The sequence below is a fragment of the Sminthopsis crassicaudata genome, chromosome 6 (assembly GCF_048593235.1).
Source record: "Sminthopsis crassicaudata isolate SCR6 chromosome 6, ASM4859323v1, whole genome shotgun sequence".
Taxonomy (NCBI): Eukaryota; Metazoa; Chordata; class Mammalia; order Dasyuromorphia; family Dasyuridae; genus Sminthopsis; species Sminthopsis crassicaudata.
Genome location: NC_133622.1, coordinates 108865912 through 108893680, shown reverse-complemented (window position 1 = coordinate 108893680; position 27769 = coordinate 108865912).

Genomic DNA, 27769 nt, shown 5'->3' with positions numbered 1-27769 from the left:
AAGTATTAATCACTATCCTAAACTAAATAACTACTGTCTCATCAATTCTACTGATTTAACACCTTGTAAGAATCCTGATTTCAGGGGTTCTGGCCCATAACATGATATAACATCCAAATTGCAAGTGAGAAGTTAAAGAGAGATGCAAAAAGAAATAGCAAAAATATAGTAGTCGGAGATCTCAAACTTGCTTTCTCAGAACTAGTTGAATCAAACTACAAATTAAAAAAGAAGTTAAGGAGGAAAAAAGAATGTGAGAAAATTTAGATATGATAGATCTTAGGAAAAAATTAGATGGAGGCAGAAAGGAGTTTACTTTTTTCCCTGCAGTCCATGGAATCTATACAAAAATTGACCATGTATTAGAGCATAAAACCCTCAAAGTCAAATACAGAAAGGCAGAAATAGTAAATGAAATTTTTTTCAGATCATGAAGCAATAAAAACCACATGCAATAAAAGGCCAGGAGAAAAAACTGTCTATGATCACAGTTGTTTTTGCTTTCTTGCTCATTTTTTAAGGGTTAAGTTCAGCTTTTAAGGCAAAAGGACTATAGTTGCTTTAGTCCTTAAGGACTCTAAGGGAGAGGGAGGGATTCTAAAGAGGAAAGGTTGCATGAGTCAAGTGGTATTCATAAATTTAATACTGGGGAGGGGAGTAAGGGGGAAAGGGAAGAAAAAAGCATAATCTGGGGTTAACAAGATGGCAGGAAATACAGGATTAGTAATTTTAACCATAAATGTGAATGGGGTAAACTCCCCCATAAAATTGAGCTGGATAGCAGACAGGATTAAAAGCCAGAATCCTACAATAAGTTATTTACAAGAAATAAACTTGAAGCAGGGTGTTACATAGAGAATAAAGGTAAAAGGCTGGAGCAGAATCCACTGTGCTTTACATGAAGTCAAAAAAGCAGGAGTAGCTAACTGTATCTCAGATCAAGCAAATGTAAAAATTGATCTAATTAAAAGAGATAAGGAAAGAAACTATATCTTGCTAAAGGGTAGCATAGAAAATGAAGCAATATCAATACTAAATATATATGCACCAAGTGGTATAGCATCTAAATTTCTAAAGGAGAAGTTAAGACAGCTGCAAGAAGAAATAGAAAGCAAAACTATAATAGTGGGAAATCTCAAACTTGCATTATTGGAACTAGATAAATCAAATCACAAAATAAATAAGAAAGAAGTTAAAGAGGTAAATAGAACACTAGAAAAGTTAGATATGATAGATGTTTGAAGAAAACTGAATGGAGACAGAAAGGAGTTGATTTTCTTCTCGACAGTTCATGGAATCTATACAAAAACTGACTATATATTATGACATAAAGACCTCAACTTCAAATGCAAAAAGGCAGAAGAAGTAAATGCATCCTTCTCAAATCACGATGCAATAAAAATTACATTCAATAAAAATCCAGGAGAAAATAGACCAAAAAGTAATTGAAAATTAAATAATCTCATCCTAAAGAATGATTGGATGAAACAGACAATCATAGACACAATTAATAATTTCACTGAAGAGAATGACAATAGTGAGACATCATACCAGAATGTCTTACTTGCATAAAATAGAGATAGAGAAAAATAAATGAATTAGGCTTGCAATTTTAAAAGCCAGAAAAAGAGCAAATTAACCCCCCCAATCAAATACTAAATTTGAAATTCTAAAAACAAAAGGAGAGATCACTAAAATTGAAAGTTAAAAAAAAAAACAACTATTGAATCAGTAAATAAAAATAAGAATTGATTTTATGAAAAAACCAACAAAATAGATAAACCCTTGGTAAATTTGATCAGAAAAAGGAGAGAGGAAAATCAAATTCTAGTCTTAAGAATGAAAAGGAATGAAGAGGAAATTAGAGCAATAATTAAGAGTTACTTTGTCCAACTTTATTCCAATAAATTTGATAACTTAACTGAAGTGGAAGAATACCTTCAAAAATATAGGTTGCCTAAATAAATAGAAGAAGAAGTAAATTGGCTAAATAGTCCTATTTTAGCAAAATAAATAGAATAAGCTATTGACCACCTCCCTAAGAAAAAAACCCCAGGAACAGATGGATTTACATGTGAATTCTACCAAACATTTAAAGAACAATTAACTCCAATGCTATATAAACTATTTGAAAAAATAGGGATTGAAGGAGTCCTACCAAATCCTTTTTATGACTCAAACATGGTACTGATACTTAAACCAGATAGGACGAAAATAGAGAAAGAAAATGATAGATCAATCTGCCTAATGAACATCAATACAAAGATCTTAAATAAAACCTTAGCAAAAAGATTACAGAAAATCATTCCCAGGATAATACGGCATGACCAAATAGGATTTATATAAGGAATGCAGGGCTGTTTCAATATTAGAAAAACTATTAACATAATTGACTATATCAATAACTAAAAAAAAAAAAAAAAAACAAATGAAGGTGGCCTTCCTGTACTAGATGTAAAACTATATTATAAGTCAACAGTTACCAAAACCATTTGGTATTGGCTAAGAAATAGACTGGTTAATCAGTGGAATAAGTTAGATTCACAGTTCAAAATAGTCAATAACTTGGATTTGACAAACCCAAAGACCCAACTTTTAGAATAAGAATTCACTATTTGACAAAAACTGCTGGAAAAATTGGAAATTAGTATGGCAGAAACTAGGCATTGACTCACACTTAACACCATACACAAAGATAAGATCAAAGTGGATTCATGATCTAGGCATAAAGAATGAAATTATAAATAAATTAGAAGAACATAGGATAGTTTACCTCTTAGACCTGTGGAGGAGGAGGGAATTTGTGACCAAAGAAGAACTAGATCACAAAATGGAAAAGTTTGATTATATCAAGTTAAAAAGCTTTTGTACAAACAAAGCTAATGCAGACAAGATTAGAAGGGAAGCAATAAATCAGGAAAACATTTTTACAGTTAAAAGTTCTGATAAAGACCTCATTTCCAAAATATTTAGAATATTGACTCTATAAGAAATCAAGCTGTTCTCCAAATGATAAATTGTCAAAGGATATGAACAGACAATTTTCAAATGAAGAAATTAAAACTATTTCTACTCATATGAAAAGGTGTTCCAAATCATTATTGATCAAAGAAATGCAAATTAAGACAACTCTGAGATACCACTACACACCTGTCAGATTTGCTATGATGGCAGGAAAAGATAATGACGAATATTGGAGGGGATGTGGGAAAACTGGGACACTGATGCATTGTTAGTGGAGTTGTCAATGGATGCAATCATTCTGTAGAGCAATTTGGAACTATACTCAAAAAGTTATCAAACTGTGCATACCCTTTGATCCAGCAGTGTTACTAAAGTTAAATTAATATGACTCTGAGGTACAACTCATACCTCTAAGAAATGACAAATACTAGATGGGATACAGGGGAACATATGTTCAAAGGCTAAAAAACTGTGTTTATTATTTGTTCCAACAATGCAACTGTTGTTAAGTCTATACAAAGAAAAAGGACTTGTGCAAAAAATACAACAGTTATTAATTAAGGAGATTTTCATCATTTGGATAATAGCTAAAAAATTATGACTTAAAATGGTGGGATTTGACAGAAACAAAAGTGATTAAGAAGAATTGGCAAGAATATAGCAAAACAGTTATACATGAAAGATTTTAAATATCACTAATAGCCATGATGGTGTTATTATTGATCTAGAGGCAGATAACCTGTCAATCAAGTCAAGTGGGACTTAGGAAGCATTACTAATAATAAAGCTCATGAAGGTAATGGGATTCTAGCTGGGTTACTTAAAATAATAAAAAGACAGTGCTGTTAAAGTGCTATACTCAATATGCCAATAAATGGGGAAATTTTAACAGTAGTCACTGGATTGGAAGAGATCAGTTTATGAACCAATACTAAAGAAGAGCAATGCCAAGGAATGTGCAAATTGTTGAACGATTGTACTCATTTCATACTTTAGCAAAGTAATGCTTATGAATCTAAAAGGTAGATGTTAGAAAAATGTGAACTGAAAATTTCCAGAACAGACTGCTTTTCAAAAAGGCAGAAGAACTAAAGACCAAATTACCAACATTTACTGGATTACAAAAAAAGTAAGGTAATTCCAAAAAGACACATCTGTGTCATTGACTACACTAGAGACTTTATATATATCACCACAAAATATAGCAACTCCTTGAAGAAATAGGTGTTCCTGATCATATAGACTTTTTTTGTGAGTTAAGAACCAACACTTAGAATTACCATATTCTTTTTCCTTTTTTTTTTTTTTTTTTTTTTTTTGGGCTTGGGCAATTGGGGTTAAGTGACTTACCCAGGGTCACACAGCTAGGAAGTGTTAAATGTCTGAGGCTAGATTTGAACTGAGATCCTCCTGACTTCAAGGATAGTGCTCTATCCATTGCACTGTAATATCTGGGCTAGCTCTCTTGAGGACCACTGGATCAGCCAGAGGCCTTCATCTTTAGGTAGAGAAGTGAAGGAGACAGAAGAGCTACCACATGGCTGGTCAAAGATGAAGTTTGGAGTCTGGAGCCTGAAGTTTTCTCTGGCTGAGAACTGTGGCTGAGAGCACTGTGGCCTAGAAAGCCCTCTGTCCCTCCCTTAGCTATTAAATCCTTCAGTATAATTATCTCATTACATCACAATGAACATGCACAGGCATAAGCACCATGCTGTGATTCAAGTACACCTTTTCAGAGTTCCAGCCTATTACATTCTAGCTTTCTTATTTAGAACACAAGTGGTCACACTCTCCCTGACTTTTCAAGAACAGAGATGAGAATCCCAAAAAAGAGGCGATCATGCCCTCCCTGACTTCTCAGAAAGGAAGGTGAAAATATGAAAAAGAAGGTGATTATGCCCTCCCTAACTTCTCAGGAAGGGAAGTGAAACATCAAAAGGAGAGGGAGGTAAAATTACCAAAAGAAAATAGGAATTCAAACCAGATATTGTTGCAAGTATCTGAAATTGAAACAGGTATACATAATCCATCAGCATGTGAGGTATTACTCTGGCTCATATATAACTCAAGCTAGTAGTGATGTAACAAACAACATGGATCAATATGAAGAATTATACTTGAAAGTAGTGATGCAACACACTGTATGAATCAGCATGAGAGAAATTACACAGGCAAGTAGTTATCTAAGAAACAATATGAATCAACATAGTGATATAACAAACAACATAGATATACATGTCCATAAGTCCTAGAAAGAAGGTACATAAATAACTATCACACATACACATACACACATACAGCAGCCAAGAGACAGTCCAAAACTAATCCATTGTCTATTACTTCACGTGTCAGGAAATCCAGTGATTCCTACAAGTTTTAAAGTTTTACAACAGTCTCATCATGTCTCAGGGAATCCCATCATTCCTTCTGGTTTTAAAGTCCTGCATCAGTCTTTTTAATGATTTTTAAAGCTCATGAGTCAATTGCCATAACTGCTATACTCTTTCAGTGGTAGGCACAGTCAGAGATAGAACCACTCAATGTTTCTTGGGTTTTCTCCTTCGTTTCAAGGTTCTTCTCTGTCTCTCTCCGATGGACAAGGAGAATACGTCTTGTCGGCACCCATCTGATTCTGTCTTCTGTAAATATACAAGCAAATCCTCTTCCCAAAGCAGTTAACCTCTCTGGTCCCTTCCATTCATCTCATTCTGTATCTCTCCACCTCACTTAGCAATTATCTAGAGATAATGGAACTGCTCACACTGGACACTGCCCTTCTGGTAGGCTATAAAACCTGTCTGCTGAAGTCAGTCCATCTATATCAAAAATAAAAAAAAATAATAATGTAAAGAGCTAAATTTAAGAGTTCTCTAGGGATACCTGTGGCTCACCCTTTCTTTTGTTTTTTGGAGGAGTGTCTTGATGTCTATATTTCTCCTCTCTACTATTGCTTATTCCTTGAGGATTAAGGGGTATTCCATTGGTGTGTAAAATCTGATACTGTGCACAAAAGTGTGAAAAATGTTTAGAAGTATATTCAAGTCCATTATCTGTTTTTATATTACACTCATAATTGCAAAAGCTTGTATAAGGAACTCAGTGACTATTCAGGCAGTCTCATGTGATGCTGACATTACAAAAGTAAATCCTGAAAAGGTGTCTACAACATGGATAAAAGACAGACAACAAAAAAGATATATAATGGGTCATATCCATTTGCCAAATTTCATTGGGTCTCAAATCATGAGGGTTCTTCCCCTGAGGGAGCATAAGAGTATGGAAATGAAGGCAAGCTGTATAGCCTTTATTATGCTCCTAGCTTCCTCTTTTGTTATCCCAATTGCAAATGTAAAGCTCAAGCAGCCTAATGATATATGGAATGAGGTTCTTGGGCTACTTGAAATAAAGGAGTATTGGCTAATATGGTTAGAAGGAGACCTGCCTTTGAATTTCCATAAAAAATAGGACCTGGAAATCCACTATGAAAGTGGACATGCAAAATATAAATCTTACCTGGATGCTTTCTCATTTGCTCTTGAAGTTCCTTAAAGAGCTGATATATATTAAAATCTACAAATTTTATTTGGACTGTGGCAAATCTTTGTACCACACCTACTGAACAGGCTGAATCATATATATTTACACATCTCCTGGATAATAAGAACTAGCATGATTGCATACAGTTCATTCTGCTGAGTAGACAGAAAAGGAGTTCTGACTACTCTCTTTATAGTTAAGTCATGAGAGTATACAGCACAAATGTTATGTTTGGATGCATCTGTAAAGACAGTTGGTCCTTTAAGATGAACCTTAGAAACTTTTTCTTCAAGAATCCATTGCTATGTGTGTAGTAGCCAGGTTATCTTTAATGGAGACCTATGTGTAAAATTTAAAACTGAGGCCAATAAAATTTGCCATTCTGGGATGGTTTCACAGCATACATTAATTTATGCATTGGTATAAAAGGTGTATATCTTGTCAGGTCTTACCCCAGATAATTGTACTGCTCGCTTAATGGCCTGGAATAAAATTCTAGCCACAAGCACTGGGTAAGGAGTAATACTTTGTTCTGGTTTGTTGGGAGGTTCATCCACTCAATCATATTGTCTCCTTGATGAAGGATTAGTTTGCTTGCCTCTTTTGTAGCAAAAACTGATATTTTCATGGGTTTTTGAGTGACTCTTTCAACCATACTATATAAAGCCAGTTCAAGTTCTCTCAAAGATTCTTGAGCTTCTTTTGTAAGTGGGTGTGGTGAGTTTAAAGCACTGTCTCCCCTTCAAATGTCATATCATGGTTGTAATTGACAGGGAGTTAAGTCTAACACAGCATTGGCTGTCTTCTATCAGTTTCTGAAAGTCATTTAAGGTGTTCAACTTCTCTGTTCTTAAAGAAAGCTTTCGTACTGTGAGTACCTTAGGATATACTTCATATCCTAAATATTGAAAAGAACATGCCTTTGAACTTTTTCTGGAGCTATGTGCAATTTGTAGTTCCTTAGTGTTTCTATGGTCTTTTGTAGACATGCTTCTAACATTTGCTCCTTAGATACACACCCCAAGATATCATCCATGTAATGTAACAACATAACTTTTGAAAATGCTTTTCTTACTGGACTAAGAGCAGCAGCAACATACATTTGACACATGGTAGGACTATTTTTCATTGCCTGTGGCAAAACTGTCCATACATATCTTTTGTAAGGTTAAGCTAAATTAATGCTGGGTGCTGAAAAGGCAAATCTTTTCATATCCTCCTTATCTAGAGGTATAAAAGAAAAACAATCTTTAATGTCTATCACCCAAAAGACCATTCTCTAGGCAACTGAGTAGGAGATGGAAATCCAGTCAGAAGAGTTCCCATAGTTTCCATCTGTTCATTTACTTTTCTTAAATCAATTAACATACTCCATTTTCCAGATTCCTTTTTTACAACAAATACAGGGGAATTCCAAAACTTAGAGAAGGTTGTAAGTGTCTTTGATCAAGTTGCTTTTGTACTATATCTAATAAGTCCTAAAACTTCTCACTTGTTAAGAGCCACTGCTCTATCCACACTAGTATATCAGTTTTCCATTGAATAGGAACAGATGAGAGTGTTGGCAGGCCTTCAACAGCAGCCCTTCCTAAAAAAACTGAAGTACTCATTTTAATCCTAATTATTGTAAGATGTCTCTTCCCCACAGATTGATGGGGATTTTTTCAACTACAAAAAGAGTAAAAACTCTTGTTTCATCTTCAAATGTCCATCTCAAAGGGATAGCACTAACTTCAGCTGTTATTAATCCTCCTATGCCAGACATATAGTGTCTGCCTTAATCTTTGGCCAATGACTAGGCCAGTTGGCACCTTTAATGACTGTATGATCTGCACCTGCATCTACCAACCCTTCCAATGGTATGCCATTTACATATCAATGGTCCTCAAACTTTTTAAATAGGAGGCTAGTTCACTGATCCTCAGACTATTGGAGGGCCAGACTATAATAAAAACAAAAGCTCATACTCTGTCTCCACCCCTCAGCCCATTTGCCATAACCCATTGGCCTGCATAAATGTCCTCAGTGGGCCACATCTGGCCGGGGGCCGGAGTTTGAGAACCCCTAATATAGATAGTGAGCATAGGTTGGTCAGTTGTAAAAAATGCAGTACAGAATATTCCTGGATTCTGTTCTTGAGAGACAAAACCTGTGCAAATGTCACCTGATTGCCTATTAGAAGTCTGTATCAGTAATCTGATGTTACTACTCCTGGTTGATAAGTCACACATTGACTATGAATATTAATGACTGGGATATTATCTTTCCCCAGTTTCCCACATCTGTGTATAGATGGACACTGTTTTTCTCAGGAGGTGAAATGGTCAAGCCTATTGTAACTGGAGACAGAGGATCTGTAGGCCGGACAGTGACAGATTTTTCCTCTATAGGAGATATTTCAATAGTCCCAGATGCACACAACTCTATTTTCCCCAATTTTAATCCCTTTCTCCCATTGGCTGATTGATTATGTCAGGGTATTGAACTTGTAAAGACTCTCTGGATGTAACATCAGCTACCATCAGCCCCTAAGAGTTGTTTTTTTTTTGTTTTGTTTTTTTTCCCCCCTGGGGCCTTGGAGCTGGGCCCCAGTTCCCATTTCCCTGAGCCAATCTACATTCTGATCCCCAATGGAAGACTCTGTTGCATTTTGGACATAGGGTTTTGTGTCTTGTTCCCCTGTCTTCTCTGCCAACATTGAGCTTTCTTATGCCCTATTTTACCACATTGAAAGCATTGATGAGTCTCTCTGGAAGTCTCTTGCCAAAAGGGACCCTCTCTTTCCATGATCAGATCTTGAAAAGTCTGCATCATAGCCTGGGTATGAAAGGTATTTGTGCCCACTGTGGCACACCATCTTATGATCTCATTTAAAGAAGCATCCCTGTGTAGTCCTAGTATAATTTTTCTACAAATCTTATTAGCATTTTCTTTAGCAAGTTTTCTTATTATAATTTCCGTTGCAACATTTTCACCAATAGTTCATATGACAGCTGTATGCAGACATCCCACAAAAATCAGCAAAGAGTTCTTTTGGACCTTGCACTATTTCATGAAGACTTCCCCTCTATCTTGTCTTCCTGGGAGGGTGTCTATGCTTTGATAGCAGCAGCAGCAGCAATTTGCTCATATGCTGCTATAGGGTAATTAATCTGTGCTGAAGTGTCTGCATAAGGACCTAAATCTGCTAGTTGATCAGAGATGACTGGTATATTAACTCCAGGTTGCCTATTTCTTCAGGTTTATAGTCTACCGAGTTCACTATACTCAGAAAGCCACAATAAGTTTTATCCAGGTCTAAACGTGTCCTTGCTATAGATTTCCAGTCATTAGTGGTTAAAATTTCAAAAGCCAAATTCTCTAATAACATTTTAACATAAGACAATGTAGACCCATAAAAAGTGCAAGCCTTTTTCAGATCTTTGATAATTTCTAGATTAAACAAAGTGTATTTTCTTTTTTCTTGACCTGAAGAGTTAAACTCTTCAATCACAAGATAAGCTTTTATTTTTACATCATATATATCCTGTCCTTCATTTTTAGCTTTAATTAATGTCTTTTGTAATCATGTCATGGGGGTGGACAAAGCTCCTTCATGGGTGGTGTTGATGATATCACTGCCCTACCCCCTCTTCCTCCTCCCTCCACCCATGAGGGAGAAATTGAGGGAGGATGTTAAAGAAATGGATAATGTCATAATGGTGCCTACTTAGGTGTAACTGAGCTGTGGAAAATGAGAAGCACCACATCCCCCCTTAAGTTCATCAGCACTGTTCTTGTTCAATTCTCCATGCTTTTCAGCTGCTTTGTTAGAACTTGTGGGTTTCTTTAAAGCCAATTGTATTATATTGTACATAAGGAATGTTTCTTCATGAAATGAATCAGGACCCATAGCTTCATAATGTTCTATTAGTTGCTCTCCCCACTAGTTCCCACATATGTGGCTCTAATTTTTCTTCCTTAGATAGCCAAGAAGACATGCACTCTAATATCTTTAAGAGTCCAGTGATCTGCTTCCAAGTTATCAACAAACTTTGCTTCTTTATTAACCTAACTATTCATTTTGTATATTTTTCTTGGGGTGGAGGAGACGTTTCTTAGTATTTGCCCCATTTCAGTTAAAACAACCAAAAGTCACTAGTTTAGCCCTTACTAAAGTTTTCTGCTTGTCTATTTTTATACTCGCCCCATTTCATGGATCATGGGGACTTCACCACTGAACTCACAATCATGTTAGTTGAACTGCTGAGTGTAGGTCCTTTACATTTATCTTCAGGCGCCAAAATGTAATGTTCAGGCTAGCTTTCTGGAGGACCTTGGGCTCAGCCCGAGTCCTTGGTCTTAGTAAGCGATGAAGCCAGGACAGCCACCACGAGGAGGCAGGTTAAAGATAGAATGTCTATCTTCCAGTCCTTCTTAGCCCTTACATACCTTATTGTAATTACATCATTACAGCATACTGATTATGTGTGAACTTAAAGAACCATTATCTCATCAGTTCCACTGAGTTAACACCCTGTTTCAAGTATACCTCTCTAGAGTTCCTGCCCTCTACATTTAAGTCCTAGTTGTAACTAAGAAATTATGTTCTTATAATAACTAACATAAATTGGCACAGGGGAAAATAGAAAAATTTATATACTTCGTTGAAATAGGAAAAGGCATAGTGAAGCAATGAAACGGCTCAACTCAGCCACCCCTTTGATACCTTCCATCTATTAGCTATCCTTATCTACTAGACATGGAGCTCTACTATTTCCACCCTGCTGAAGAATTGAAAGTTTTCAGCTTTTCTCAATTCAGTACCCTCTCATTTCTTTGCCATAGGTCAATGTCCTTGTTATCTTGACCTAATTATGTCTTATTTATATTTTATTTTATATTTTCTAAAAAAGAATATCATTATGAGTATTTCTAATTAACTACTTTGAAAGAGTCTAATATGGAAGAATGTATGTATTATAGAAGTTGTACTGTGTGTATATGTGTGTGTGTGTGTGTGTGTGTGTGTGTGTGTGTGTGTGTCTGTGTGTGTGTTTAATTAGAGGTAGCAATGAGGCTGACCAGGAACTGAGTTCTGTCCTAAATCATTCTGGAACTAAATTGTTTGTCTGAATTCCTCAAACTATCAACGGTTCTTTTCCTTAGGTCATATAATTCTTGTTACATTAAAAGCAGGAGGTTAATCCCAGTTTGCAATTTCTCATTTACAAAATATTTGATATTTTTACCATCCACTTGTATATGTTTAAAAGGATGATAATAATGATATCACCAGTATACTGTAGAAATAATAGTTCACTGAATGCAATTCACATGGAAAACAAAAATTTTACATTCATTTACATTAATAAAATTTATAATGCTCATATATTTTAATTATATGAAATATCTATTCATAAAAATTTAGAACTGTAATAAAATTATTTACATATACATATTGGATTAGATTTATATACTTAAAAGTATATTTACGATCAAGATGCATTTTTCAAATTAAAACACTATATAGATCATCTACTCCACTCCATTTAGATGAGGAAACTAAAGACCAAAGAGGTTAACTGATTTACCCACAATGAACCAGAGAGCAAATGAAGCAGAATTTAAACCTATATCCTCTTGACTCCAAAATTTTTTCATTTAATGGGGGATGGGATGATTTTACCCCCAATCAGGTGATACAATCAAAGTAATATATTTCAGCTTTTAATGTGTAAATAAGCTAAATCTATGGATGCACAATCCCTTCCTGAGGTATAAACTTGTTAAATTAGGTCAAGAAAAGAATAGCCAATTTGGTTGAAATAGTTGAAAGAATTTCAGAAGTTTCAATTTAGAAGTTGGAAACACTTATACAATGCCTGTTTGTCTAACAATAAAGTTAGGGATTTTTCTCTCCTCTTTCCATTCAATATGACCTTGGAGAACTTCTAGATTTATGACAAAAATGCTTTACATCAATTGTTCTTAATAATTTAATAACTGTTAATCAATATTATCTAGATATATTTTGGTTATTTATTCATAGCAAACATACTTGGGGGATCATGGGTTTTAGTAATCAGAGTAACAAAGTTATTTTAGAAATTAATCTTCTGGGTCTTAAGTAGGAAATCTTTCAGTAAAAATGAAAATAATTTGAAGAGTAGCCTCAGAGTGAGAATGATGTAGATACTGTGGCATATGAACACACACACACACACACACACACACACACACATATATATATATATATATATATATATATACACATTAAAATCCAGAAATTAACCCTCCATTCTCAGAGGACTTCTTACCCTTTGGTTCCTTCCCCAATTATCTTTTTTCTTCTGTTATCCTTGTCTTCAATAAGTAACAAGGATTAAACTACCATCTGTGCTTTTATGTTCTTAATTTCCTGGTGAAGACATTATAATCTTTACCATTACTCTCCATATTTCTTCTGAGACTTCATTTCTGTCCATTAAAATATCAGAAGTGCATAGTAGTTATGTATTTTACCAACTTTAGGAAAGTTCTCACTTATGTCTCAAATGCAAAGCACAAGAAATCAGACTTTTCCTTCATTATTAGTTCAAATTTTTACCTTAATACACTAATTTTTGTCATTTCTTTCTCTTATTCATATTGGACCCTCATCTGACACTCATCTGGTACAAAATAAAACAAAACAAAAACTTTAGATCCTTACATTTCAGGGCAGAAATATAAACATTATTTTCTCTCTGCAGATCACTGCAAAATTTTCCTTGCCTTTCTCCAGAAGACAACTTAGCCCTGTAATGTGGACTGTGTTGGCTTTAGGAAGTGAGAAGGGCTTGAATACTGACTGTTATTTATTAAACTGAGAATACTTTAACAACTCAAAATCACTTCCAGGATTTGTAAAAAAATTGAAAAAAATAACAACACCTATCTTATAGAATTGTTGTGAGTTTCAAAAAAGATAATATATGCAAAGTATTATGCAAAACCTTAAAGGGCTCTATAGATGTTAGCTATTATTATTATAATTACTGAGACAAGAGTGAGAGCCTTAGTCCTTAATTATTCTAGATAATGACTCCCTTAGAGATAATGGGAAGGCTATTCCTTCAACTCCTGCTATCACTTTACTAGCCTCATTAAATCTTTGACTCTCCTGTCCTTTCTCTAATGTTACTTACTTTCTAAATTGTATTGGAACTTTTTGTTACTCTTTATTTGAATTTTTTTTTCTCTTCAACTATTAAGTCTGTGTGCATATATGCATCGATATAACATGAATTCAATGTAATATAAAAACACATATGTATGTGTATGCACACACATATGCCTTTAAAAAATTAAGACAGAAACTTGAGCAACTAGTGAATCAAGAAAGGTTTCATGGGTAAGGTGAAGTTGAGTTCAAATGTTGAAGAGAACTGAGGATTTTAACAAATGCTTGTGAGAAAAAAAGGGGGGTCCTAGAAAAATGTTGCTAATACTTTGCAAAAATGCAAACGTTCTATATTAATTGTATCCCTCATTCCTCAATGTAGTGCTATTAACAATACAGAAGTGAAGTCACCTTGCTGTGAATTGTTCTTAATTAGTCTATGATAATTCATAGTGATCAACACTTCCCTTTCCAGGTGTTCATGAACTGAAGCTTTAATAATAAAATGTTTTACAATCTAATTAGAATTTGAAATTTGTCTACAGATGGAATGTTTCTTTCTATTCTTTTTTAAATATTGGATACTTTGTCTTTTGGCTACTCTGGGACCCTTCCTCTTCTTCCCAAGATGGGTTAAAGAATACAAGCAGTGACTCTGCATTATTACTGGGCAATTTTATCATTTTCCTGGGATGCAGTTCATCTAGACCTGAAAGAAGCTAGATGTGGTTACTGTTGTTGTTGCTATTTTCTTAGTTATCTTGGGTTTCAATTTCCCCCTTGACCATTTATTACTCTGTCTTTTCCGATCTGAAAATTGGGCTATTTCATCAATCTCCTTGGAGGAGAAAACAGAAGAGAGGTACTCAATAGTAATTCAGCTTTTTTTCCCTTTTCCCTGTCTTCTTTTATCATTGTCCTACCTATTCTCTCACTGTGACCTTATCTCTTCCTTAATCTTCCTATTTTTCCTCACCATTGCTGTAAATAAGGTCTTTTTTCATTGTCTTTAGCATTCATCATACGCCTCACCTTATTCTCAATTTAGCCTTCTCTGCATTATTCTTTCAGGATGATGCTCTGTTCTGTAGTCATCCTTAATTACATGAGGATTCACACTTTAGTTATCTGTGGTAGAAAGAGGAACTGTCAGGCAAGAAGGGATAAAAATGGAAACAGCAAGTATAAAGAAAGAACTAATGTTCCTCAGAGTTCCCTAAACCAATAGGTTCCATCTCCTTATAATTCTTTGAATTGGCAACAACTAAATAATTGTTTGTTTTGAATTATATGTTGGCATTAATGCATACTAATAAATTTAGGTAAACTTAGCTTTTAAAAGGTGCAAATTCAAAGAATTGGATTGTTTACCTACAAACATGAAAGAAAACCATGAAAACTTTGATTTAGCTCATTTTCATTTTTCAAAATATTGCTTTGTGCATCATTTGTGTAAAAACTTTTACATTTTCCATAGTAGAATGGGCTGTTTTCATATACTAACATATTAATAGCTCCCTTAAAATCTTAATTTTATATATATATATATATATATATATATCAAAAAATTCTTAAAACTTAGTTGCCCCTGTTCCAATAAGATTATCTAATGCAAATCATAACATATGGGAAAATTCATAACTCCATCTTACCTTCTCCCTCAAAAGCCTTTTTTTTTCTATTGTTTGGAACACAGAAAAATGTACTTATAGCAAGTTTCCCCCCATTACTCCCACTGGAGCCTGATTTTAACTGGTTGACTTGTTCTAAATAGCCACACTGTTTGTACACATACACCCAATATGCTGTGTTTTGGATTTAAGTTTGAAAATTAGTCTGAATGAAATATCCTGGAAATGAAATGGATTATATTGGTTCCAATTCAGAGATCAAAAAAGAAAAAAAAAGGAAAAGGAAAAACATTTCACACCTTTTAATCTGAACTCAGTTTCTGAAGATCATGTTTTCCCCCTTTTCTTCTGCAAATATGAATTGAGAATAATTTCAAAACCAGGGACAAAGCCACTCCACAAAATTGAAATGCAGTATCTGCAGGAATGCAAGCTAATTGCTCCTTGGTGAGAAAATGGAAAGAACTTGATGTACCATCATTCTTAAGAGGCACAGAATTTCACGGCTGAGAACTAGAATTTAACAATTGTTGGGAAAGCATACTGTTTGCTTTTTTGACTGTCTAGGAAAAAAAAAAAACAAAAACTCCTGAGAGTATCAAAGTAATAGCATTTGTACTTAAAGATACTTGAAAATGAAAAAGACATATGCCCTCCAAAAAGTCTTATTAGTAAAAGTTTTACTTTTTCATATGGTTCAATAAAGTTCTTATTTTCCCAAACTCCATAATCTGATTGTCTATTTGTGTGTTTATTTCCATTTCCATTCACTTTTCCTATTTTGATTATTCTAAGAGTAAGTTTAATTTTTTTTTTTTAATGTTGAAGCAATGTTTTCAGAAAGCAATACCTGAGATTTTAGCTTTTAGGAAGAATCACATGATTTAATTTCTGTTATATTTAAATGTGTTTGCTATTCTCAGACTGCTATTAATTGAGGAAAAAGTCAAAAGGTCCCATATGGTTTATTCCACCATGCTTAATTTTTGTGAGATGATAAAATATTGAGGTTAGATCAGGTACCAAATATATGTGTGTATGTTTGTTGTTCCTTTTCCTTGCAAATGATTAGCTAGTTAAGAAACAGTCAGTCAACAAAATGTATTTAGCTGTCATTGTGAACAGTAGGTTCCTAGTCAGTAATTTGCAAAACATGAAAAAACTAAGAAAAATATATTAAGCCTGAACCAAGTCCTTATCTATGACTATATCTCATTAAGGCTGATGCCAATGACAGATTTCTTTTGAAGTCAAGTAGAGCTCATATGCCAGGATGGAGTGCTACATTAACAAGAGTGGGAAACAAAAGAAGGAATTGGTCCATGAATATAAGTTTAGAAAAAATGATAAATGATAATTACCTGCTAAAAGACTGGATTACAACAGAAACTTGGACAATTCTTTTATCTATTACTGAATATCAGAGACAACATAGAAATAGGGATTTTGTTTCTTAGTTCAATCCAAAATTCGGCTATGAATATGTAAAGCACACACACACACACACACACACACACACACACACACACACACACAAGAGACCAAATATTCCTTCTTTCATTATGCCGAGTTATGTAAGAGGTCTGAAATTCAGGTTTCTGCCTCTGTGTGTTTCATTTCTGAGAATCCCTCTGGTTGGTTGTTGAGATTGAAGAACTGATGAAGTATGATGTCACATCAAGTAAGAGAAGAGGCAGCTTCCAGTTCTCAGCTTTCTTGGATTCAGCATTTTATGGGACAAGAGGTAATGGCAGTAACAAGTGAAGAAAAATAGTTCTTCTTTTTCCCAAAATATTATAATGAAGGCCATTGTTTCCCACCATCACCAAACTCACCCTAGTTTTTACTATTGAACATAATCTCAACTAGCTGAGCTTTCTTAAGGCCCTTGACTGCCTTGTTCTCTTTTATGTATTTCCTTCCTTTAGATACAACATCCAGAACATTGAAATGTCTAGTCAAATTGAAAGAATAACAAGCATCTTCCCCCTTTAGGGGACCACAACATCAAGGGGTGAGAAAGTAACCAATCAGCAGAAAGAATTGTAAGGCACCAAGAGAAGAGGTGATATTTACAACATCAAGTTTAGCTCTTTGATTACAATACTTAGGGCAGAGATAAAAAGAGTAATAGATAATTAGGAGTCTTACAAAAACTGTTCCAACAAAGCTTGAATATTATCCTCCTAGTTGATTGCACTTATTTAATCTACTGAATTCTCTCTCTCTTTTTTTCCTGTTAATTCTCTTTTGCTATCATTGTTTTGTCAAGTGGAATTAATCACCTGTTCTACATTTAAATAGTGTTTTATTGAGAGGAATAGTAGAATTGTCTCCTAATAGCTGGATGATGATAAACCCAGATGTATGAGAGCAATATAGCCTAATACCTCTAACAGGATGATAGATCAATTTTCCCAATGAACTTGGGAAAAGCATAATAGGTATGTAAAGAATAGGGATTTGGGTTGGTAATCATTCTCTGTGATTTTAGGTGAATTGTTTTTCTATCTAGTACGCTAGAAATAGAATTCTAGTTTTCCTTAAACATCCTTACTAATTCTTCTGTGGTGCATACATTTATGATTCAGATTCATAATTTCTATATAAAGTCAGTGGTGTAACCATAATACATGTGGATAATGCTGTTACTTTAAAATCCTTTTTATATGGTACAGTTTAATATTAAAGAGGGAACAAAAAGTGGTTTATGTAAAGGAAAATAGTTCAATCAATTAGGAAACGATGTAATACATTTTTGCTATACATGAATATTTTAATGCCTGGCAGGAATATGAAATACTTTTTGTTTAATAAAAATTTTTAGGCTATTAGTATAGAGACCCAGAGTTTTCAGATTAAATTGAAACTGGTTGGGACAGAAAAGGAACAGTGATATAAATGTAAAGAATATGATCACCTTAAGGAAGGATAGTGCCTCATTTGTAAGAGAACATCTTGATGGTTTAAATGAGGCAGGAAAGAAAAAGACCCTTTTGTTTCATTAAAAACTGGAAATAGTTTAAAAGATTCAAATTAGATGTTGCTAATAGAGATATGTAATTTTGACTTCTCAATTTATTGGCAGATAGCTTTTTAAAAAAGAAATTAGGATAAAAATTTTAAAAATCTAAAATGAGATAAGAAGGTTAGAAAAAGAAAGGGGAAAAAAGAGAAAGGGAGGAATTGAAGAGAAAATAGAATTATTTGGAAATGAGGTATAGTTTGAAAACAATTTTTGTAATTCTTATGGGGAATTTCATACATCTAAATCTCTAAGAGCCAGGAGGCTTGAGTGAAGTACTAAAAATATATGGAAAAAAGAAAATTGGAAAAATAAAATCTTAGCAAGGAGCAAAATGCAACTATGCAGCCCCTGTTTTAAGGGAACAAAAATCACAATCACTTGACAAGAAGGTTTTGGCGTCCAATTCCTGATTGGCTAACTAAATAATGTAATTCATACATCTGTAATTTGATACTCCCATATTGAGATTAAGACGTGGAACCTCTCAGAAATATATGTTGCTCTAGGTTGCATTCTCTGCCTTAAAGGGAAAAATGGAACAGGAGAAAGATGGACACAGTGTTTCTTTGTTGCATAAAAAGAACTGTCTAGTTAATTTTTCTTGTCCAGGGATATAAATTGCAAGCAGTGACTTCCATTCAGATTATAAAGGACAATATCTTGATGTGTGAAGAATTCCATGGTCTGGGTTTTAGAGTCCCCAGCTAGATGGAATAAATCAGTATCCAAACAATGACCAATTGGGGCTTGGCCTGATATCTATTTTTGGCCAATCAATGAGAGTCAGAGTGACTTGGGTATGAAACATGGCTTATAAGAAAGAAATCTAGCCAGTAAATCCCAAGATATCTTGGAATGACTCAGACATCCAAAAAAATAGCAATTGTTTATATTTTGGCCAGAAAACCTAAGGGTCTTTTCCTCCCAGATTTTTTTTTCTTTTGGATTAGGTGAAAAGAGCCTAGTCTTTAACTCATTGCTCCCTAGCTTCAGTCACTGATTGGATGTGGCCTTAGTTTAAATAGGCCAAGTCTCCCACTGCATCCAGAGCTATCTCTGCTCTATATCGGCCATGGACACAGGTGACTCTGGAGGAGAAAATGAGGCAGGTAACCTTGTCCAGCTCTCCTTCACTTAAATCTAGTTCACTTCTATGTCATGGCATCACCTCCTGGATGTCAATGGTCCTCTTTAGAAGGGCAAACAACAACCTCTGTGAGACAAGAGGACTGCTGTGCAAATTGAGGTGATGCTTTCTCAACACACTTTAAGGGTCTTTGGCTTGCAAGTACTGTATCAACTGAAATTCAGAAGGAAAAGGATTTTCCTGACTATATAAAGTTGAGGACTAATGGGCAACCATTGAGCAAAATGGCTTTATGAGGTATAGATATTTCTGAATAAAACAACATCAAAACCTAAACCTGTGAATTGCATTGAACACATGGGTTTCACCTTTTGAGTGCTTCCCTGTTAGGTTTATTTGTTTCCTTTGTATCTCACAGATAGCTAAAGCATGGCTGGGAGACTGTAACCCGGTTTATGTTTTAACAGTAATGTGTTTTACTATCTATGCACTTAGAAAATTTTTCCTGATTAACTTTTTTATTACATCAGTATCTCTGTTATTATTTTGATTGCCCCTTGTTACTAAGTAAATGCATTTTTTAAAATTGTCATTATAATAGTTGGTTTCTGTAAAAACTTTTATAGTGGGAAGAGGCCTGTTGTTGTCATTTGTCATTCTGACCTATGAGTTCATGAGGGTGCATATAAGTGAGGCAGAGCTGAGCAAAGTCTTCAGTCTCAGTTTCTAGCCTGGAGTCTTTGGAGTCTGGTAGCAAGACAAAAGTCATGATGACTCGGGATGACCCAGAATGCCAGGGGCCTGTAACCCAAAGTAACTAGTTAAGGGATTGTGGCATCTTTCACTTTTCCCTAAAACTTTAAGACACCTTAGGTTTAACCACCTGTTGATGGTTTGTGACCTTCCAGCATGACAACAGGATGAAAAGAGGAAAGACAAAGAGTAAGTAGTAAGCAAATGCCCTGAAGAGAAATGGGAGGCATGACAAATTAGTAGTAGACCACCACACAAGCATTATAAGTGAAAATATCTTATCCTAATGCAGAGGCTGATATATGAGCTTAATATGTTAGTTTCAGATCATTAATGTAGGCTTTGTCTGATTCTATTTTTGTTTTTACTTAATAGTCAAACTATAATTGTGTTATTATATCTATTTGAGCTTACTTATTTTAAACACTTAATGACTCAGCAAATAGCAACCAAAGTAACACAGCATGCTATACTTAGGAGGAAAAAAATCATATTTAAGTAATATTGACTTTCCACTGAGCCAAATGACGTATCAAAATATGCACAGTCTAAAATAAAATTCACTGTAAGTACTGTCCTTATTACCTGCAATATTGGCTTGATTGTCTTCCTAAAGTACATCATTATGATTGTATTAGAATCAAATGACATAACCCATTATCTTTAAACTGTGAATTTCATGCTTTTTTCTTGTTATGTCATTATCTTAATATTCTTTGGTGATATTGGGTGAACAAAAAATAACCGCTATAGTGAGATGTACCTAGCAAATACTATTCAACATTTTTGTAATAGCAAGAATAAAAAGACAACTTACTTAATTGGAAATTTTGCAAAAAAGTAACATTGTACTTATATTTTAAAAACTCACAATGTAAGTACTTTTAGAGGAGAGATTTTTGTTTGTTTATTTGGTTTTAAGTGAGTGGTATGCTCTCACCATGGGAAATATTTATTGCAACGCACACTAGAGAAATCATTAAGACCAGAAGACAACAAATGAGAGCATATTACTCTGATGTGTTGATTTTATAAGCTCACCTCCATTTGACTGAATTATAGCATCTGCTTTTGCTTGAAGAGAATATAAGTGGGGGAAAAATGAGACTGTCACATATAATAGAGTTAACTACTATAATCATAATTATAATAATGATGATAATGGATATTTCTGTGGTGCTTTAAGGTTGACAAAACACTTAATATATTTTTTTCCATTGAATCTTCATAAAACCCCTCTAATTTTTTTTTTTTTTTTTTTTTTAGTAATTATCCTATTACTATTACTAATCTAGTATCCCAACCATTGGCCTACCTGTATACAATCCATGTGCCCTATTGCTATCATCATAAAGAAAGATCAAAAGAAAGATGCTCAAAAAATAAAAGAGAGACAGATCCAAAAAAAAAAAAAAATGATGCTCACATTTTTTGGACCTCTTGTAAGGAAGGAATTCATTGAAAGAAATGGATGAAATCCACAGAAGTAAGCAGTTAAAGTCCCCTCAGGGGTCCTGTAATCCAATCTCTTCATTTTATAGATAAGGAAACCCAGGAACAGGATAAATGACTTATATGAGGTCATGTGATAATTAGATTTTTCTAAAGCAAGATTTGCACCCAGATTCTATGACTCCAAGGCCAGGGATCTTTCCATGGTACCATTTGTTGAAAATTTAACTTTCTCCCCCTCTTCATCTTTAATTTTTTAGGTATCTTTCATCATTCCCAGGTCTCAGAAAAAAAAAATTTTTTTCTACTTCCCAAAGCCCTCTATATGTACGCTTTATTCCATCTCCTGACTTTTCCAGTAAATTACCCCCTCTATATTTCATATTCCTTTCCCTATCTTCTTTTTAAATTTTATTTTATTTTTACCTTATGTAATAAAACAAGCAGTCACATAGCATAGTGTATTTTTTTTCCCTGAGGCAATTGACTTGCCCAGGGTCACACAGCTAGAAAGTATTAAGTGTTTGAGACAGTATTCCTCTTGACTTCAGGGCCAATGCTCTATCCACTGTGCCATCTAGTTGCCCCTTAGTGTAATTTTTAAAAAAATATAATTACATATGAAACTACAAATTTATTGCGTATAACTTGCTATTTCTTTAAACATATATAAAGTTATCATATTTTTCTTCCCATCTTAGAAATGGCTACCATTAGACACAAATATGTTTATAGTTATGTATATATGTACATATATAAGTTTTCATGGGTTTGTAAAACCATTATATATACATATATATATATATGTATATATATATATATATATATATACATATATATATATATGAAATCTCAATTCCTTTTCTAGATACAAATAACACATTTTTCCACATGTTAGTTAATTTGAATATTTATAGTAGCCAAAATGAATTTTCTCAAAATTGTTCTTAAAACAATATTATTCTTTCTATATACAATATTTTCTTGATTCTACTTAGTTCGCTATTCATATTTTGTTCAGGTTCTTCAATTTTTTTTTTAGGTCATCAAGCCCATCATTTTTTATACCACAGTAGTAATTCATCATAATCATATACTACAACTTGTTTATCCATCTCCCTACCTTTGCCACCCCAAAGAAAGCTTCCATAAATATCTTTTCCTTAATCCTTTTCCTTAATCACATTTAGAAAATACACCTAGTAGTGGTACTGCTGGATCAAATGATACAGACACTTTGGTATGATGTCCATCAGTTATAAAATGGATGAATAAGTTATGGTATTTGAATGTTATGGAATATTATTGTTCTTTAATAAACAATTAGCAGGATGATTTTAAAGAATCTGGAGAGACTTACATGAAAAGATGCTAAGTGAAATGAACAGAACCAGGAGATCACAGTACATGGCAACAACAATATTATTCAATGATCAATTCTGATGGATGTGACTTTTTTTTAAAAATGAGATGCCTGAGGCCAGTTTTCATGATCTTGTGATAAAAAGAGCCATCTACACCCAGAGAGAGAGCTATGGGAACTGAGTGTGGATCACTGTAATGTTCGCTTTTCTAAAATTTAATGTTCTCTGGGAACAGATTTCTTGGGGAACTTCTAGAGGCAGCCTTAGTTTCAGTTCAGTTCAATAATCACCTCAAATTCAGCCAGGAGTTAAAGTCTAAATCCTTTACAATCTCTTTCCAAATCTTATCACCTTCACTTGGGGCTCAGCTAGTTGTCTGGAGGCCTTCCAAATCTTGGTTTCAGTGCTCTCCTGCCACTACTTCTCTGTCTTCCTTCTTTCTGCCCAACTTGTGGATCTCCTCGACATGTGAATCTCCTCTACTGAATTCTGGCTCTGAATTTCCCTAAGTCCCCAGCCAGCACAAAAGTGGAAGTTGGTTCACACAATGATTCTCCCCCTCACTAAGTTCCCTCAGATATTGTGTATTTTCTATGTCTCTTCCTGGGATGTAGTTTCCCTCTTTTTATCACTCCTTCCCCTTTTTCTGAATCGACCTCCTTCCCTTTACCACACCCCCCTTTTTTTCTTTTATATCAGTAAAATCAAATTATCCTTGAGTATTTTTTATATACCCACAACAAAGTTACAGTTCTCAAGGGTTCTGTGTACCTTTTTCTGTTTCTCTTCAGTCTTGTGGATGTAGATCAAATTTTTTGTTTAAGTCTGGTTTTTTTCTTAGAAACATATAGAATTCCTCTGTTTCATTGAATGACCATCTTCTTCCATGGAAAAAGATGCTAAACTTAGCTGGGTAGTTCATTCTTGGTTGCAGTCCTTGATCTTTTGCCTTTCGGAATATCAGGTTCCAGGCCCTTCTATCTTTTAATGTGGAGGCAGCCAGATCTTGGGTGACCCTTATTGTGGCACCTTGGTATTTAAATTGTTTTTTTCTAGCTGCTTGCAGGATTTTCTCCTTTGTGTGGTAATTCTGCAGCTTAGCCACAATATTCCGTGGTGTTCTTTTTTTAGGGTCTATTTCAGAAGGAGTTCGATGAATTCTTTCCACATCTACTTTCCCTTCTGTTTCTATTATCTCTGGACAGTTCTCTTTGATAATTTCCTGTAAAATAGAATCTAGGCTCTTTTTTTGGTCATAGTTTTCTGGAAGTCCAATAATCCGCAGATTATCTCTCCTAGATCTATTTTCCAGGTCTATAGATTTTCCCAGTAAGTATTTGACGTTGTTCTCCAGCTTCTCATTTTTTTTTGTTTTGTTTGACTGATTCTTGGGTTCTCTGTGAATCATTCATTTCTATTTGTTCCATCCTGACTTTTAAGGAGTTATTTTCTTCTTTCACAGTTTTTAGTTCTTTTTGTAAATGCCCAATTTCGTTTTTAAATGAATTATTTTGCTCTATTGAATTTTTTTCCATTTCCCTAATTTTTTTTTTTGAGAATTATTTTCTTTTTCCAATTCAGAAATTCTATTTTCTTGAGACTTTTTTATCTTTTCCAATTCAGAAATCCTACTTTCCTGTGTTTTTTTAACCTTTTCTAATTCACTAATTTTGTTTCCCTGCATCTCCTGTGAATTCTTTATTTTTTCCAACTCCAATTTCAGGACATTGTTATTCTCTATCATAACTTCCCTTTCTTTTCCCCATTTTTCTTCGATCTCCCTCAATTTCTTAAGAGCTTCTTCTAGGAGAGAGTTATGTGATGGGGGGCAGGAATCGTTCCCCTTTAGGTTGTTATCTGATTCTCTGCTGTCAACTTCCTCGGGGTTGGACACCCGCTCTTTCTCTGTATAGAAGGAATCTATGGTTTTTCTAGCTTTTTTGCTCATACTTAAAAAAAATCTTTTGGGGTCTGTCTCTGGGGTAGGAAATTATTTACTTCTTTACCAGCTTCCTCCCAGATGGGATGGATGCAGCGGCTCCTGAGCCTGAGCTAAGAGAGAGCTCTGGGAGAGAGTTCCCCACCCTCTCCCTGGGAGTGCCTCAGAGGTGATTAGCACTACTGTGCTTTGAGGGCGTAGAATAGTGAAGACAGCAAGAAGCCCAGCCTATGTGTCCGGGTGGGGAGTGGGTGTCTGCAGCAGGTGACGTAAGAAGCCCCTGCGCTCAAACTGGAAGTGTCTGCCAGAAACCGCGGTCCCTAGTTCAAAGGTTCCGCTTCTTTGGGACTTCCTGGAGCTGAGTTCCACTCCCTCCAGCTAAGCTAGGCAGTGTGTGTTGCCTTGGGCCGTATCCACCCACTTGTCAGTCTCTTAACTATTCTCAGGAGGTAGCTGAGGCCACACCCCGATCTGTGCCTGAGTCACCCCCAGGGTCCGGGGAAAATCTAATCTGAGTTTTAAAATATTTTGGCTTTCTCTTCTGAACTGCTAAATAATTAGCAGAGAAGAGCTAACAGCCTGTGCCAGATTCCTTTACCTCAGTGGCTTCTCTGATCCCAGAGCCCCTCCCAGCGCAATGGGCGCAGTGTGCCCCTACCCCACCGTCTGTGCTGGTCTTTCTTATTCCTCCCCTGAGAACTGACCTTTCCTGTTGAAACTCCAGATTCTCTTCAGCTGGTAAGTCGTGCTTCCAGTCCTTGTGGTATCTATCAGTCCTGAGCTAATTCTGAGACTTAATTTATCTAATTGGTTGTGAGGGAGTGAGGACGTTCACTGAGTCGTGTGTTTCCTCTCCGCCATCCAAAAGTGGAAGTTGGAATGAATCTGAGTCCACCTCCAAGAGTGGGCTTGTGGGTCTTTTGACTTGTGAATCTCCTGAAGTTAATCCTGGTTGTGAATCTCCTGAAGCCCATCCTCGTTGAGACTCCTAGCTTATATATGCTCTCTAAAGGTGTGAATGTGTGAACTAATATGGGAACTCCTTTAAGGGTGTGAACTCCTTTAAAGCTGTGAACCAAGTACATAAGCATTAGTATCTTGTTTCAAGTTCTGGCCCATAACAGATCACAACATAACATTCTGACTCTTTTTTGTTGTTGTTCACTTGCACTTTGTTTATTTATTCACTTTTTTCCCTTCTTGATATGATTTTTCCTGTGCAGCAAGATAATTGTATAAATGTTTACATATATTAGATTTAACATATATTTTAACATGTATAACATATATTGGATTGCCTGCCATCTAGGGGAGAGAATGGGGGAAAAGGGGGAAATTTGGAACACAAGGCTATGCAAGAATCAATGTTGAAAAATTATCTGTGGATATGTTTTGAAAATTAGAAGCTTTAATTTAAAAAAGTAAATTAATTTTAAAAATTGATTAATTTTTTAAAAGAAAGTTGTATAGAAAATTAAGAATAGTAATGCTCTTTAGTGGAGTTCTGAATTGATCAAACCACTTTTGAGAACAATTTAGAACTATACCCAAAGGGCTACAAAACTGTGCATGCCCTTTGACCCAACAGTGCTAGAAAACCAATATGAATTTATGGGGTGCTGAAGTAAATAGAACCAGATTATTGTATACTATAAAAAATTATCAACTGTGAAATACTTACTGTGAAAGACTTAGTTACTGTAATCAATAAAATGATCTCAGTCAATTCCAAAGGACTCATGATGAAAAATGCTGTCCACTTCCAGAGAAAGAGAACCAGTAAACTTTGCAGATTAAAGAATATTTTTTTCATTTTAATTTTCTTCCTTTTTTGGCAATAGAGTTATTTTGCAGGATTGCACACATATAATTCATAAAGATGCCAGCATTGGGTGAGGGAGGAATTGGAGAGAGGAATAGCATTTGAAATTCAACATTAAAAAATACATTAAAAATAAACAAATAAAAATTATTTTTGGAAAAGAAAAATAAAAGAAAGCCATGTAAAACCCCTGGCTGCATTTCTTTCCTAAACCTTCTTCTGATTCTTACTTCATCATTTGACTATAATTGTACTCACTAAAGTTATCAATCATCTCTTAATTACCTAATCTAATGGCCTTTTTTCAATCCTGCTCCTCCTGGACCTTTCTGCAACCTTTGACACTGTTAATTACCTTTTCTTGGACACTCACTCCTGTCTAAAATTTCCTGATCTTCCTCTCTGCTGATTGTTCTATCTGGCTGTTCCTTTTTACTTTCCTGTGCTGGCTCTTTATTAATGTTACATAGACTAAATTCCCCCAAGATTCTAAATCTGGGTCTTCTCTTCTTCCTTTAAATCATCCCACCTAATGATCTCATCAGCTCCTTTCAGTTCAATTATTATCTCTATAATTATGAATTCCAATTGTATATATCCATTACTAATATTGCAGCTAAGCTTAAATCATATACTTCTAACTACCTCTTATACATCTTGAATTGCATATCTTAAAGGTCTCTCTCAAATTTAGCATTTTAATAACACAAATTGCTTGCTTCCTAAACATTCTCCCTTTCCAAACTTTCCTATTATTGTTGAGGACATTATTATCTTTCTGGTCACCCATGCTGACACCTTTAGTACTATGGTAACTCTCCCCACATTTATAATCTTGTATGTATCCTTTCTCTATTCATTCAATCAGATTCCCATCACTTCTCAATTGGGTGATTCTATTAGCCCAGTCATACTCTCTGCGTAAAGTCTTTCTCAATTACAAGCTATTCTCTATTTAGCAGTCAAGTTGGCTTGAAGGGAAGATCTGACTTTAAGCTTCATGCCCTTTTATTTAACAAACTATTAAATCACGCATCTCCTAGATAAA